The 14107-nt window shown below is 32.7% G+C and overlaps 1 pseudogene; it reads right to left on the bottom strand.

The window, feature by feature from the left end:
- Positions 1–391: 391 nt before the first annotated feature.
- LOC120616865 (uncharacterized) lies at positions 392–510 on the bottom strand (annotated as a pseudogene).
- Between the last annotated feature and the right edge of the window lie 13597 nt (positions 511–14107).

Here is a 14107-nt window from a genome sequence, read left to right as displayed (position 1 = left end):
CTTGATGACATTTATGTGCTGCAAGAATTTCACATATAGCCATTCAATTCTCATACCAAATTATAAGTAGGCACAATTATTACCTCTTTTTTAAAAAAGAGGAAACAAGAGCCAGTTCAATATAACACACAGCTGGAAAAAATGTATTAAACTTAGAAGTCCAAGTCCATTCTTTAAAGAGTTTTTGAGAGATGGCTTTCTTTAAAAACAGTTATTAGCTCTGAAATAAAGTTCTGTAAAAGGACCAGTCATGGGTTAGAGATGAAAGGGTGCTTTAATCTCTAACATAATTTATTTATTTATTTTTAGGCAAGGTAACCCTTGGTTGACCTCACAGATTTCAAGGACCTTGTCAGCTTACAATCTCTTATTTTTTATTTTTTTTTTTTAACGCCTATAGCACCTGGTCTTCTTAAGTGGTCTCCCATCCAAGTACTAACCAGGCCCGAGCCTGCTTAGCTTCTGAGATCAGATGGGATAGGGCTTGTTCAAGGTGACATGGCCGTAGACTCTATCACATTTTGAAGTTATAGCTAAGATATATCTTAAAGTTATACATCCTCTATGATTAGGTAAGGCAGGACCTCTATAGCACCTAGTTCTGGGGCTGTGGTAGAACTAATCAATATGATGACATGATCTGTTTGGGGTTTCTAACCATTCACTCAACACTGAGTTATGCATGACTGTGGGCTGACTATGCGCTAATAGTCATCAAGCTAAATGATTGCCCATTGTAGCATCAGTACCTAGCATTTTACTTTGCCCATAGTAGGTGCTTAAATGTTTGCTGAAATCTAGAACTTGGAATGAAAGTTTATACAACATGATGTTTGGTTCATGTGCAATCAGAATTGGTAAAACAATTAGGGGAACTCTAGGATATGCCAACTTCATAGAAATAAATTCAAGGATATTAATTAACACAGTAGATAGTTTCCTAAAAAGCAACTTGAAAAATCACACCTTTTGCAGCCCAACCATATTTTCTATTGATTTACATTATCTACTTAGAGCTCTTAGCCTTTATTTTGGATTGATCTTTGGTTGGCTCAATCTTCCGTTAATTGAACTCTGCTACTTCCTCATCTAATGTGTCTCCCCCATCTCAAGTGGTTAGTGATCTAAGCAACCACTACACAAAAAGAATTCCACGAAAAAGAATTTTACTGCTAATATATATGTATATATGCATAACATCTGTAAATATATATAATATATTATGTATGATATATAGCAAATAATAGAATAACTTTTTCTAATAATAATTCAATTTTACATATCAACTTTTTAAAGAAGAGATGTACTAGTTAGTTTTTATAGCGGTAGTCATTTTTGAAAAACAGTTTATTAGGGAATAATCACAGTATTGGATTTCTTTGCAGTGTAGAAATTATGAATCAACATTTTCCTTACTGATGAATTTCATTTCACTTCACATTGTCATGCCCTGTTCATCAGTTTTCCATGGAAAGCATTAGTTATGTATAGGTAATTAAATTATAGTCCAGCAAAATAATAAAAGCATAGCTTTGGAGTTAGGCTGACCTAGGTTCAAATTCCACTTGAGAACTCACTGTATTTGTATCTTTGGGCAAATTATTAAACTTGGTCACTAATCTCTGAAAATTGTGGCAATAAGAACTCATGGGATTTTTAAGAGATAAACTACAGTAAAATAGTAAACCATTTAATACAATGTCTGGTACATGGTAGCTATGTTTACTAATATTATTTTTGTCATTACTAGTTTCATTAGTAAATAAATACTGGTGCATTTACTGGTACTTCTGATTCAGGCTTTATTGTCTAAAGTTTTCTGGCTTTTAGCAAGAAAATTCTGCCTAAGTCTTTTATTGACTATATTTAAAATCCAACATTTTATAAATAATGGAACTTAACTCAATAATAGCAAAATGAAATCTAACAATGGGATGTTGGTTTTATTCACAACCAATGAGACTGTTGATTCATTCTGTCAATTCGAGCTCTGCATTTGATAGGATTATTATTAGAATGTATGCTTGTAAGAAGGAGACTCAGACAGACATTTGGAAATTAAGTGTGGAAAATGCTTTAAAATATGAATTTGCTATAAATCATGAGAGGTGCAATGGTGTTAAAGAAAACAACATAGGTCAGAGTATAATTACATCAACAAGTTTGTGAATTGCCTAGAAAGGTAACAAATATTTCTGATTTCCAAAACAAAATTAATAACACTGAAAATGTCTCTCTTATTCATCAGCTATACTGTATAACATATTACAAATATTAAGGGCATATAGACATAAGTTCTAGCTAAATAAATATTACCCTATACATCGGTCAAAATTTATTTTTGTGATGAGTTCACTTAAGTCTAATTAATAGGCCTGTTAAATTTGTTCCAAAGTTTGCTCTTCTAAGGTAAATTCACAAGTGGTGGATTCTTCCAGTATTCCCTTACTCTGAGTTACAATTAATTTGGTAATTTACAGGGGGATGGTTTCCAAAAGGCCAGGAAGGCAGGGGTCCAATACGATAATCCCTATATTCTGAGGCTGGGTAAATGTAGAGCTGGAAGAGAAATACTCAGATCTGCTAATAGAAATTTACTGTCCCAGTTCCTCACCAATCAGATTGCCAATCGTACCTCATTAGTTTCCTAATTAAACTGTAAGTGTAATACATACACACAGATCATGTTTTTGAGCTACTGAAATACATTCATTTTCCAAAGGGCTAATCACATTAAATTGCTGAACCTAGAAAAAATTAAATTCTATAGCTATAATAATTCAAACTTGCCAGCATAAACCCATTTTTCAAAGAATAAAAATATCTATGAAATAATAACATTATTATTCTTGGGAGATTATTTTTTTTACTGTAGCAATCAGGTTTTAATTATGAAGTGAGCATCAAATATGACAACTAGCCAGTAAAATCAAATGACTATCTTCTGCCCAGTCAGCTTTCTTATTTCTCTTTTTGATTACTCTTAAGAAAGCAGAAATGATTTTTTAAAAATTCAAAGCAAGACTGAATTAAATACAAATGCCAAGTGAAGAGTGTGATAAGATTTTCAAGTCTATGGGCACAAAAGCTATTTCTGCAGTATCCTTGCAGGGTGATTTCTTAAGTGGGAGATAGCTCTGATTTGACAATGGTTCATAAAAGTATTTTCATCAATGGAAATACTGCAATGAGACAATGCTTCCTGTCACTTAGAAACAAAGTCGGCATTCATCTCTTTTGCACATTTAATATACCAGAGGCAGAAAGAAAGGTAACTTTTTTGTTTGATTAAAGTACATTAAAAATAGTTATGTGGAATAGACGTCTTGCTGCTACTAGAATTTTGTATAGAGAAAAAGCAGGACACTTATCAGATGGATTGCATGTAGTGTTATACATACTGTAAGAATGCAAAAGTATTTTTCTACAGATGAGTCAATAAGGCAGACATGGCGGGAGGCTTAGCATTGAGGATAATAAGGGACCCTGCCCAAAAAGGCCCTGATGACTGTGGTTGTTGAGGATAATCTGTGAAGGCCAGGTTGTTGGAATGATTCCCTCAGGCCAAAGGAAATTGTGTTTGGAGACTTGGAGGGAATTGAAGTTCTAGAAGTAAATGCGCATAAACTAGTATTCTAATCTCTGCAACAACTGACACTTTGTATAAAGCAAATAAATATTACTTTCACAGAATTTGATAAATGCAGAAATATTTTCCTTTCTACCAAAGTCACAATCCTCTAGAGTGGTAGTTGAATCATGTTTTAGAATAGATTTGGCAATATTTCAAAGCGAATTTGACTTTTTTAATGATGGATTTGTGCTACCTTGTTGTCTGAAATGGACGATTGGTGAGAACTTTGTTTTTATGTACTTCTATTTGTTTCAGGAAACTTTTTGTTTTATACTTCAGATTTACAGAAACAAGAAAATGATACATAGAATCCCCATATACCCCACAGCTAGTTTAACCTATTACTAACATCCTACATTACTGTGGTTCATTTGTCACAATGAACCAATATCAATATATTACTAACTAAAGTCCATACTTTATTCAAAATTTTTAGTTTTTACCTAATGTCTTTTTTTTTTTTTTTTCCTGTTCCAGGATCCCATCTCAGACACCACTTATCATTTAATAGTCATTTCTTGTTAGGCTCTTGTTGACTATGAGCTTCTGAAACTTTTCTTGTGTTTCAGGACTATCATAGTTTTGAGGAATACTGGTCAGGTATTTTGTAGAATATCCCTCAATTAGGGTTTTTGTTTGTTTGTTTGTTTTGTTTGTTTTTGTTTTTGTTTTTCTTAAATATACTGAGGCTATGGGTTTGGGGGAGGAAGATGACAAAGATGAAGTGCCATTTTCATTACATCATATGAATGGTACATACTGTCAACATGACCTATCGCTTGACCAAGTGTTCACAATTGCTCATTTCTTACCCTCTGCTTTATCATGACTAGATTTTTGGCAAGCTTCTCTCCTCACATAGACCCCTGAACTTTGCTTGCCCTCAAGCGTGAGCAAACACTAAAATCCAGAACATGCCCCCTCCCCCCGACCCATGGACTTTTCTTGAGAATCTGCTGGCCACATTGAGACACATCTCCTATCAAACCACATTGATCATTAATCTTATCCCTGGTTTGCCCAGGATATTAGTTGCTAGGCTGCCATAACAGAACACCAATGGGGATTATTTTTTTCATAGTTCTGGAAGCTACAAGTCCAAGATCAAGGTGTTGGCGAGTTTGGTTTCTTATGAGGCCTTTCTCCTTGACTTAGTCACCCTCTTGCTGTGTCTTCACATGACATGCACTCTGTGTGTGTGCATCTCTGGTGTCTCTAAATTTCCTCTTCTTAGAAAGATAGTGAGATTGGATTAATTTTAATCACTTCTTTAAGGGTCTTATCTCTGAATATAGTCATATCTTGTGGTTTTGGGAGTTAGGGCTTCATCATATGAGTTTGGGGATACAATTCAGACCATAACACCCAATTGCACCTAATTTGCTGCTTACCTCTCCTTACTCTATAAAGAAAAGCCAATTACTGTTTCATTTTGAGGCATTTGCAGATTTCTAAGATCTGAGTGCCCATCCTATTACAATATAGTCATGTGCCATTTAATGATGGGAATACATTCTGATAAATGTGTCAGCAGGTGATTTCATCATTGTGCATATTTAAACAAACCTAGATGGTACTACACACCTAGGCTATATGGTGTAGACTGTTCCTCTTAGGATACAAGTCTGTAGAAAATGTTACTGTATAAAACAATACAAGATTTAATCAAGCACAAGACAAAATGATGCAATCAAGAAATGCAGTAAGTACACAATGTATGAGGCCACTGTCTACATAACATAGCATAGTGTTTCACAGCAAACTTCTTTTTATGGTGACATTGGTTAATGAAATCCAGTAAGTTTCAAGTGTACAATTCAACAGTAAGTCATACATATACTGCATTGTGTGTTCATCGTCCATAGTTAGATTTCTTTCTGTCACCAAATATTTGATCCCATTTACCCCATCAACCTCCCCCCTTCTCCCCATCCTCTGGTAACCACTAGTCTATTGCAAACTTTTTTTGTAAGTAGAAAGCATACATTCTAAAATAACAATAAAAAGTATAGGATCATAACTACATAAACCAGTTACAGTTCTTTTATCATTATCAAGTATTAGGGACTGCACATAATTGAATGTGCTATACTTTTATATGACTGGCAGCACAGGTTTGTTACAATGGTATCACCAAAAATGCATGAGAAATTCATTGTACTATATCATTAGATGGCTACATCACAAGGCAATAGAAAAATTTCAGCTCCATTATAATCTTATGGGACCACAATTGCATGTGTTGACCGTGATTGAACAGAATGTCATTACAGGGCACATGATTGTAGTTTTTTTTTTTTTTTTTGAATAAAGTTTCTCCTTATCTAAGTCTGGGTTTGTTTTTATTTGACACAATGCTGATGTTGACTTTGACCACCTGGTTGAGATGATGTGTGTCAGGTTTCTCCACTATAAAATCCCTCTTCCTCTGACTCTTTTCCATATTGTACACTATGGAAAGAAGTCACTATGAGGTACAAGCACTCAACACTTAAGGAGTGAGGAGTTATGCTCTCCCTCCTTGAGGACCGAGTATTTACATTAAACATTTAGAATTCTTCTATGTGAAAGATTTGTCTATTTTCCTTTTTTTTTTTTTTCAAAACTTTATATCAGAATGGAATCATGGATATTTATTTATACTTTGAGTTATAATCCAAAATGCCTTTATTTTATTGTTTTACCATTGATTTGTAACCAACATTTTAAGCAGCATTCAGCTGATTAATGTATACCTACATGAATCTTAGCCAAATGCTTTTATTATATCCTTGATCTTCACAGTTGAATCTAGGTAGAACCTGCAGCTCCAGCTGCTTGCCCTCATGCTTACCTTGAAACCAAAGTCATGATGTGAAAAAAATCTGTAGGTAATCAACTGGTTCCTGTTTCTTAACATGATGACAACTGAGAATTATAGCTACTGTCACTAATGTTTCACCTAGTTTTGTTGGGGAAAGTATAGGCGCTAAGTAGTCATTTGCTCAACAAGCCTGCATACTCTGTAGATATTCTTACAAAGAATTCTGATAATAATTATCAAAAAGGGCAAGACTATAAGAGCCTTCCTCACCATAACAAAAAACAAAAACAAAGAAAGAGAGCTAAATATGCACAATTGAAGAGGAACTAGATCTTGACTATCCTGAAACAGGCAAGTAACTTACATGATAGAATTAAAAACAATTTAGTGTCAGCGTCTCACACTGTTCTACAGTACTGATTCACTCTAAATGTAGTTTTGACAAATACTAAAAAGTTGGAAATTACTTTCAAATCATAACTCTTCTTTGTGACCTTTTATAATTCTCTTAATAGTTTGTATTTTGCTAGATGCAGACAAACCTGAATTTTGCCAAATGTAGATATTGACAATAGCCTTTGAACTTCATTCTGACCAAGAAAATCAGTAAATCTTAGAGTTTCTATGTGAAGACTTTTCTCTGTTGACCTACTTGTTGGTTTTCAAACTAAAAATACCCTCAAAAACATATACATAAATATACGAAACAAGCATTTCTAGACTAAGAACTGGGAAAAGGTTATGTGGAATTGAAGTCTTGACTTCTATTATTTTTAGAGTCGGCTATAGATGGTCTGATTTAAATTAAGTGACTAATTACACAAGTGTTTGGAGATTCTCCCAGAAAAAACATCATAAAGTGTGCTGTAGATATAATTTCAATGCAGATGCACATGGTTTGAAGCAACTGTGAATTCTATATCATCTATAAGTTTTCATGTTTATGGGATGATAAATCGGGATGATTCAGTTAATAATCTGTAATGATTAAAATAATTTCCAAATGGATTGATTCAAGTGAGAATACTTGAAGACTGGCATTGACTAGGTGACTTTGACTGTGATTGAAGAAATGTAACCAAAAAAACTGTCACAACTTACACTGCATAGATGGTAACAGATTCCAACATTTTTAAAAATGTTTGAGGGAAGAGTAACTCTTTGGCCAGTAAACGAGCCTGACTTAAACGCAGCAAGCAGATCCATTGTTTTCGGTAGAAGCTCTAAGCCACAGTAAGAACCTGTTCACATTTTTATGACAGGACATAAGGCTGATATTTTGACATGTCCATGAATTAGGCAATTCGCTTGAAAATAACTACTTTGTAAATTCTGGGAATGAAAAAGAAAATTAAACTCAGTTCAGTTTCAGCATGTCAGGAAGTCTATATTGCAGATTTGTAAAAGAAAGAGACCAAAAAGAGAAAAAAAAATGAGTATAGTTGCTAACAAGAATTGATTACTGAAGTTGATTAAGTTGTACTTCTTTAAAGTCACTTTGAGCTTTTTAAATAATTGCCTCCTTTCTGTTTTTCTTGTAAACTCTCACTAAATAGTATGCTGATTCACATAATAAAATAGTAAACATAGAACTCTGATGGTTATATATTTTGAAAGACATGTAACTTTTTCATTTTTAAGTCGTAGAGCAAGACATTTACCTAAACAGGTCTACCTTGTCATTTTTGCACAGGGATACTAATTTTGACTTTGTACAGTTTTTATAATTAGATAATACACAGTGTCTAGAATAACATATGGCAAAACATTTAATCAATACTAGTAGCAGCAACATCAGGAGCAGCAGTAGTAATTATTAATTATAAAAGTTCCCTTTGATCAGGCAATGTTTGTCTAATCACAATTTGACCAAGGACCTATTCACTTTGATGTCTAGAAGGCAGGAACAATTAATTGAATCTATTTGGCTTTTTCTTTCTCCTCAGTCTATTCTATTAGAAATAAGGAAGAGTACTTTGAATCTATTAGCCACATGTTTCTAACACTTAGATGGAATTTTGCAGGAGACTTGATTACTTTTCCCCATCTTTGTAAAGTTTGTCCTCCACAGATTTAAGTAGAGCAGGCCACAAATTGATCTAAAATGGATTTAAATCAGGAGACTTAAGAGATTACAATACTTTGCCTCAGAACTGACCCTCATCCAAGCAAAGTCTCTAGCCTTTCCTACACAGGTGGAAACTAACGTCATTCACCAATCACTGAGAGTAGAGTTTCTCTTGGTCATTTCAAACTTACAGATTTTGGCTTGGTGGCAGCGCTTTGACTAGAGGAAAAGTTATTGAGTGGTTTGGGAGATCTGATTACAACATGCATAATAAATTTTGAACTAAGAAAATGCTGAAGATGGGTTTTCTTATGCTTGTTCTGACTCCCGGAAATGTGACTATAAAAAGTGGATAGAAAGAAAAAGGAAAAAATAAAGCAATGAAATACCTAATTTTAAAGAACTCAGTTATGGGGAGTCCCAAGGGCATCATTCTGCGGTTCGTAAATCTGTCTGCTGTTTTCACTATCGTTCTAGCATGGACCTCTTGCTTTTGTTTTATCAGTCTGGACGAATTAGCCAGCAAAACAACATAAATATCCTTCGTTAGCAAGTGCTAGCTTCCTTAGGAAAAGGAATTATTTTTCTAATTTTCTTCTTGTTAGCTTGAGTTTTGGATAAACTGTTAAGAAATCACAACAATTAAATTATTACTCCTATAACCAACTTTTCTTGATGCCTTAATCACTGAAATTACTTTAAAAGTTAAGGATTTTAAACTGTAAACCCTGAAATTCTCCAACGGGACCAATGATGCCAATCAAAATGTATTTAAAACAGGGTTACCAAGTAAATCGTATTTCTCACTCAAACAATACTGTCATACTTATCATCTATCCTTTTACACATGTATTGACATTTTTGAAGAATGTATCAACTCTACCAGATGTGCTGCACTTATGGGACAGAAAACACGTTTTCATTTGAACAAGAAATTTACACAGCCAGCTATGGTCTCTTACCATTTTTATGCACTTCACAGCCTGTGTTCTAATTTTAAATTAGGGATCCGATGTGTATATTTATACATAGCCATACTTGAATCAACCTGTAACTGTAAGTCTTTGGGGAGTGATTGTGTTTGAACATCTGGACTTACCACATGTTTTCAGGGGGAAATGAAACATCATTTAGAAGACCTAGGTTTTAAAAAAAGAAGAGATAGTGATGATAGTCTATAGGTGTTCCAGATGTTGAGAAATGTATTCTGCAAATCAGATTTAGGATTTATTGTAGCAAGTAGGAGTGTAAATGATATTTTAAACTGAAATGGTTTTACTAAAATGCCTGTCATATGTCTCTCCCTGATTTCATACAAATGTTTTGATTACTCTTTCAACAAAAATAACAAATTGAATGGCATGATAATTTATTTATATAATGTTTTCTGTGAAAAATCAATGATTATTTGCATTCTAAAAAAATGAAAGTATCTTTGGAATAATATCAATTTCAAGAACCCCTGTCATATTTTGTTTACTAAACATTAAATTAAGCATTACATACTCTCTTTTGAAGTGCTAATATCTCTTTTAATCACAACTGGAAGTTTGTCTTCATTAAATTATTGCCTAATGGTTGGTATATTTTTTTTATAATACCTAAAGGAGAATATTGATCCCAGTCTTCTCTTGTAAAAACTGAATTCATCTCCCTATTGGAACTCTATGGTTTATATTTACAATGTATGTATTGATCACTGAAAACTAATTGGACTTTGTAAACATCTAAGAGTACCTTTACTTATTTTTATTTATTTTTATTATGGTGACATTTGTTAATGAAATCTAGTAAGTTTCAAGTGTACTATATATTTATATATAAAATTTTATATAGCATTGTATGTTCACCACCCACAGAAAGAGTACCTTTAAAGCATATATTTTCCTATGCAGAGTAAAGAAAACACCAGGAACTAATTTGATCAGAACTTCCCTGAAATGTCACAAACCCTTTAATCTGATAAAGTTCACGTGAGAAAAAACTCTTTAATCTCTGACTTTCACATATTACTAAACTAATAATATAACCTTTCTACATATGTCAAGCTCTTTTACACTGTTATGTAAACTGCCATTATGTAACATACAAAGAACTATATAAACTAAGATGGTCTTGCCATTCCATGTGTACACAGTTGTAGGAAAGTAAATGAATGTGTACTTTGTTTTAAAATAAGTATTATTTCTGTTGTATGTTCACATATGTAACTTTGGTTGCAAATCTATCCTACTGTGCCTGGTGCTTAGGTTTCTAAAGGGGTGTGTATAACACAACTTTTTAAAATAAAATCAATGGCTTTGAAAGTATTTGAATAAGCATGTTCTTTAAACTGTTTTAACTAGCTTTTTGGGAAAAAATACTTGTAAGAGTAATAGTAATCTTTGTAATTTAACATTTTACTGAATGAACAGGTTTTTCTGTTTATCCTTTATTTGAAGCAGAGCACACCTGTCACTATATTTTTAAAGATGGTAAGTAATAATACATAGAAATATTATTTGGTTAAAAGAATACTGGCATCATATTTTTTTGACATTGGATGTTTATTACTATTTCAGATTTCTATAATTACCTTTAAAATATCAACTGTGATTGATTTTAAAACAGCCAATCGGCATTTTAAAATTAGTATAATTAACTTTTTGGACTAATATATTTTACATTTAGATAACTTAAAACACAACTATTTTAGTCCAAAAAAATTCTTCCTAAAGGCCAATATTAACTTGTACCTGTAAGTAGCATAAGGAAGAGATGCTACTTGCCAGTTCTACTATATCACTGAGATCAGCAAGGAGCTTTGATTTCTAGGATTCACATCACAGTCTAAGAATATTTTTAAGTGAAGTAACTGAACCAAAAAACTAGCTAGAGGTCTCTTATTGCTTATTCTAGTTTATTATCTCAGAATTTTTTAGTTGTAGTTATTTCTATCCACGCTTCAGTTTTAAAATTCTCATAAAAAGAGGTAGGAATTATGTTCCTTTGTATGTTTTGTTTTGTTTTTGGAGGAGTTGCTTTTTTTGTAATTTCAGAGCATCTTTCCATGATTCCAAATGAAAGACTTATGTGATACCCTAGAACTATCAAAAGAAAACTCCTGTAGAAAATCGAGGAGGAAGATTTCAGTAGACCAATGCCACATCAATTTCAACAAGTTACATATATAGTTAATATTATATATAAGCAGATAACAAAGTTAAACTCCTCTTAGATAACAAGCAAATAAACTTGTTTTTTCATTTTTGTTACATCAGCCAAGCATTAGAACTAACTTCACCAAGTTCCATCTTAGCTAATTTGCTGTGTGCCACATTAAAACTCAAAAAAAAAAAAAAGTTACAGATAGTGTAACAATGACTATATTATCTCATATTATTAAAAGGTCCAGATAAGTCTCCAATTTGTGACCTAGCTCAACATAAAATGATATTAAAAGGAAACTTTCCAAACTTTCTCAATTACTAAGAAATTGAAAGTAAGTACATATTCCTGCTAATACGTTTTGGGCAACTTTGAGATAATTATTTAAAAGTATTATTAATATGATGAATATTCCCTATTATTAAAAAAGTTTTCTCACTAAAATAGGGATATAAACCTAAAAGCGACAAATGAACAGGACAGAGAAGAGACTCAGCGATATGGACAATGGACTTGTGGTTACCAGAGGGTAAGGGGTAGGGGAGGAGGAAAGATGTAGACAGGATAAAGGGGGTCAAATATAGGGGGGCTGGGGGAGGGTGAAGTGGGTAAAGAGGATCAAATATATGGTAGCTGAAGGAAACTAGACTCTGGGTGGTAATCACACAATAGAATATATAGATGTCAAATTATAATGTACACCTGAAAATTATAAAATTGTATTAACCAATGTTACCCTAATAAACTTAAATAAATAATAATAAATGTTTATAAATCACGTAATTACTTAAATTGTTCTGATGTGTATAAATACAAAGATGGTGCTCTGTAGTATATTAAAGAAGAAAATCTAGAACATGTGTCTTTTGGATAAAAGACAACTGTACTAAACAATTTAGGGTGATTATAAAACTAATATTGAAAAGTTTCAAAATAAAAGCACATACACATTTTGTTGAGTATAAGTACTCCTTAGGAAGAAAAAAATCATTGTCATGTGAATTTAAAAAAAGAACATTAAGTCCTGGTAAAGATGACTAAGTAGAATATTGTATGCCAACTGTAATTTTAAAAAAGTTATTTAAAAAGATAACATAAAAAATTAATAAACTTAAAAACATAAAAAGTTTGGAAGTAACTTTTCTAACTTTGTAATTCCAAGAAATCTTTCAGGCAAATTACAAATCTGATAATTGAATATTCAAAAATGGAAACTAACTAAAAAAACCAGTTATTTTTCTATCAGATATGTGGCCATTGGGATTTCATTCATGCCTCAGAAATAGTATTCCTGATACCTCTTTTGATCCTGCCAGTCATGAAAGAAAGAATATAGAGTTTACTCTATGTTTACTGAAAATAGTCTGCCCTTTACATACTGTAAACCTCCCCTCTACTCTTCCGCCGTTCACTTTTTTCTTCCAAATATATCACATATCAACGTTTATTACACATATACTTTTCTTGATTTTTTAGTGCACCCTAGGAGAAACTCTAAAATGAATTCTTTACATTCATGCCAGTTACCAACTTCCCAACAGTCTTAAAAGAGTCATTGCAGTAATTCCTTCCTCCTCTAATTTTCACATCCTCGGTCAATTGAATATTTTACATACACTCCCCATGGATTTAAACCTTTTGTAAGTGAAATTGGAAAATGAAATAAGTCATGCATAGGAACAAGAATCACAAGTCTTCCGATGAATTATGTATTTCTGCATGCAAATGCTTCTATTTTCACAATACTTTACTGTTAAACATGTACTCCTCTAGGATATGCTTTAATCCTATGCTACATATTTTATTGTATGTAACAGCGAAAGCCATTAACTGCCAACTGTCACTCTAATGATTCCATATTACCAGCATTTAAATACTTTATGTGAGGGAATTCGATTAGGAGCAACTCATATAAAATATGGTTAATAGAAAGGACATTACAACACACAAGGATATAAAACATTTATTAATTAGGGTTAATTTAAGTTAAAATGTCAAGTAAAAATGGCTTTATAATTAAAACTTTCTAGTGCTTTTAGGTCAGATCATACACAGTACTATACTTAAGACTGCCGAGTTACTGGGATCCTGAATGGGACAGCAGAGTATAATCCAAGTTACAAGTGACTAACCACTACATGATGCTCTTGTCAAAACTCAGCAGAGCAAAATTTTACAAACCTGTTGACAATATACTCCCCTATTCCCTACAAACTCATAACATGTTCTTAATGTCTGTGATTACAGATTTCTAAGCAGTATCAGCAACATTGAGTGACCTCACCTAGGAGCTAATTATACATGTACAATGACAAGTAAAAATGGAGCAGGGTTATAAAAACAAAGGCAAATTTTAATTAGAAAAAGAAACTTGAGACTCTGATATCGTACAATGCATAAATTATCAATTTCTTTGCCTTTTCTCTTAATATTATAAACATTTCACGTTTGTGAT

This window comes from Pteropus medius, unplaced genomic scaffold (assembly GCF_902729225.1).
Source record: "Pteropus medius unplaced genomic scaffold, Ma_sr-lr_union100, whole genome shotgun sequence".
Taxonomy (NCBI): Eukaryota; Metazoa; Chordata; class Mammalia; order Chiroptera; family Pteropodidae; genus Pteropus; species Pteropus medius.
Note: the sequence above shows the minus strand (reverse complement) of the source record. Positions and strands in the feature narration are given on the sequence as shown.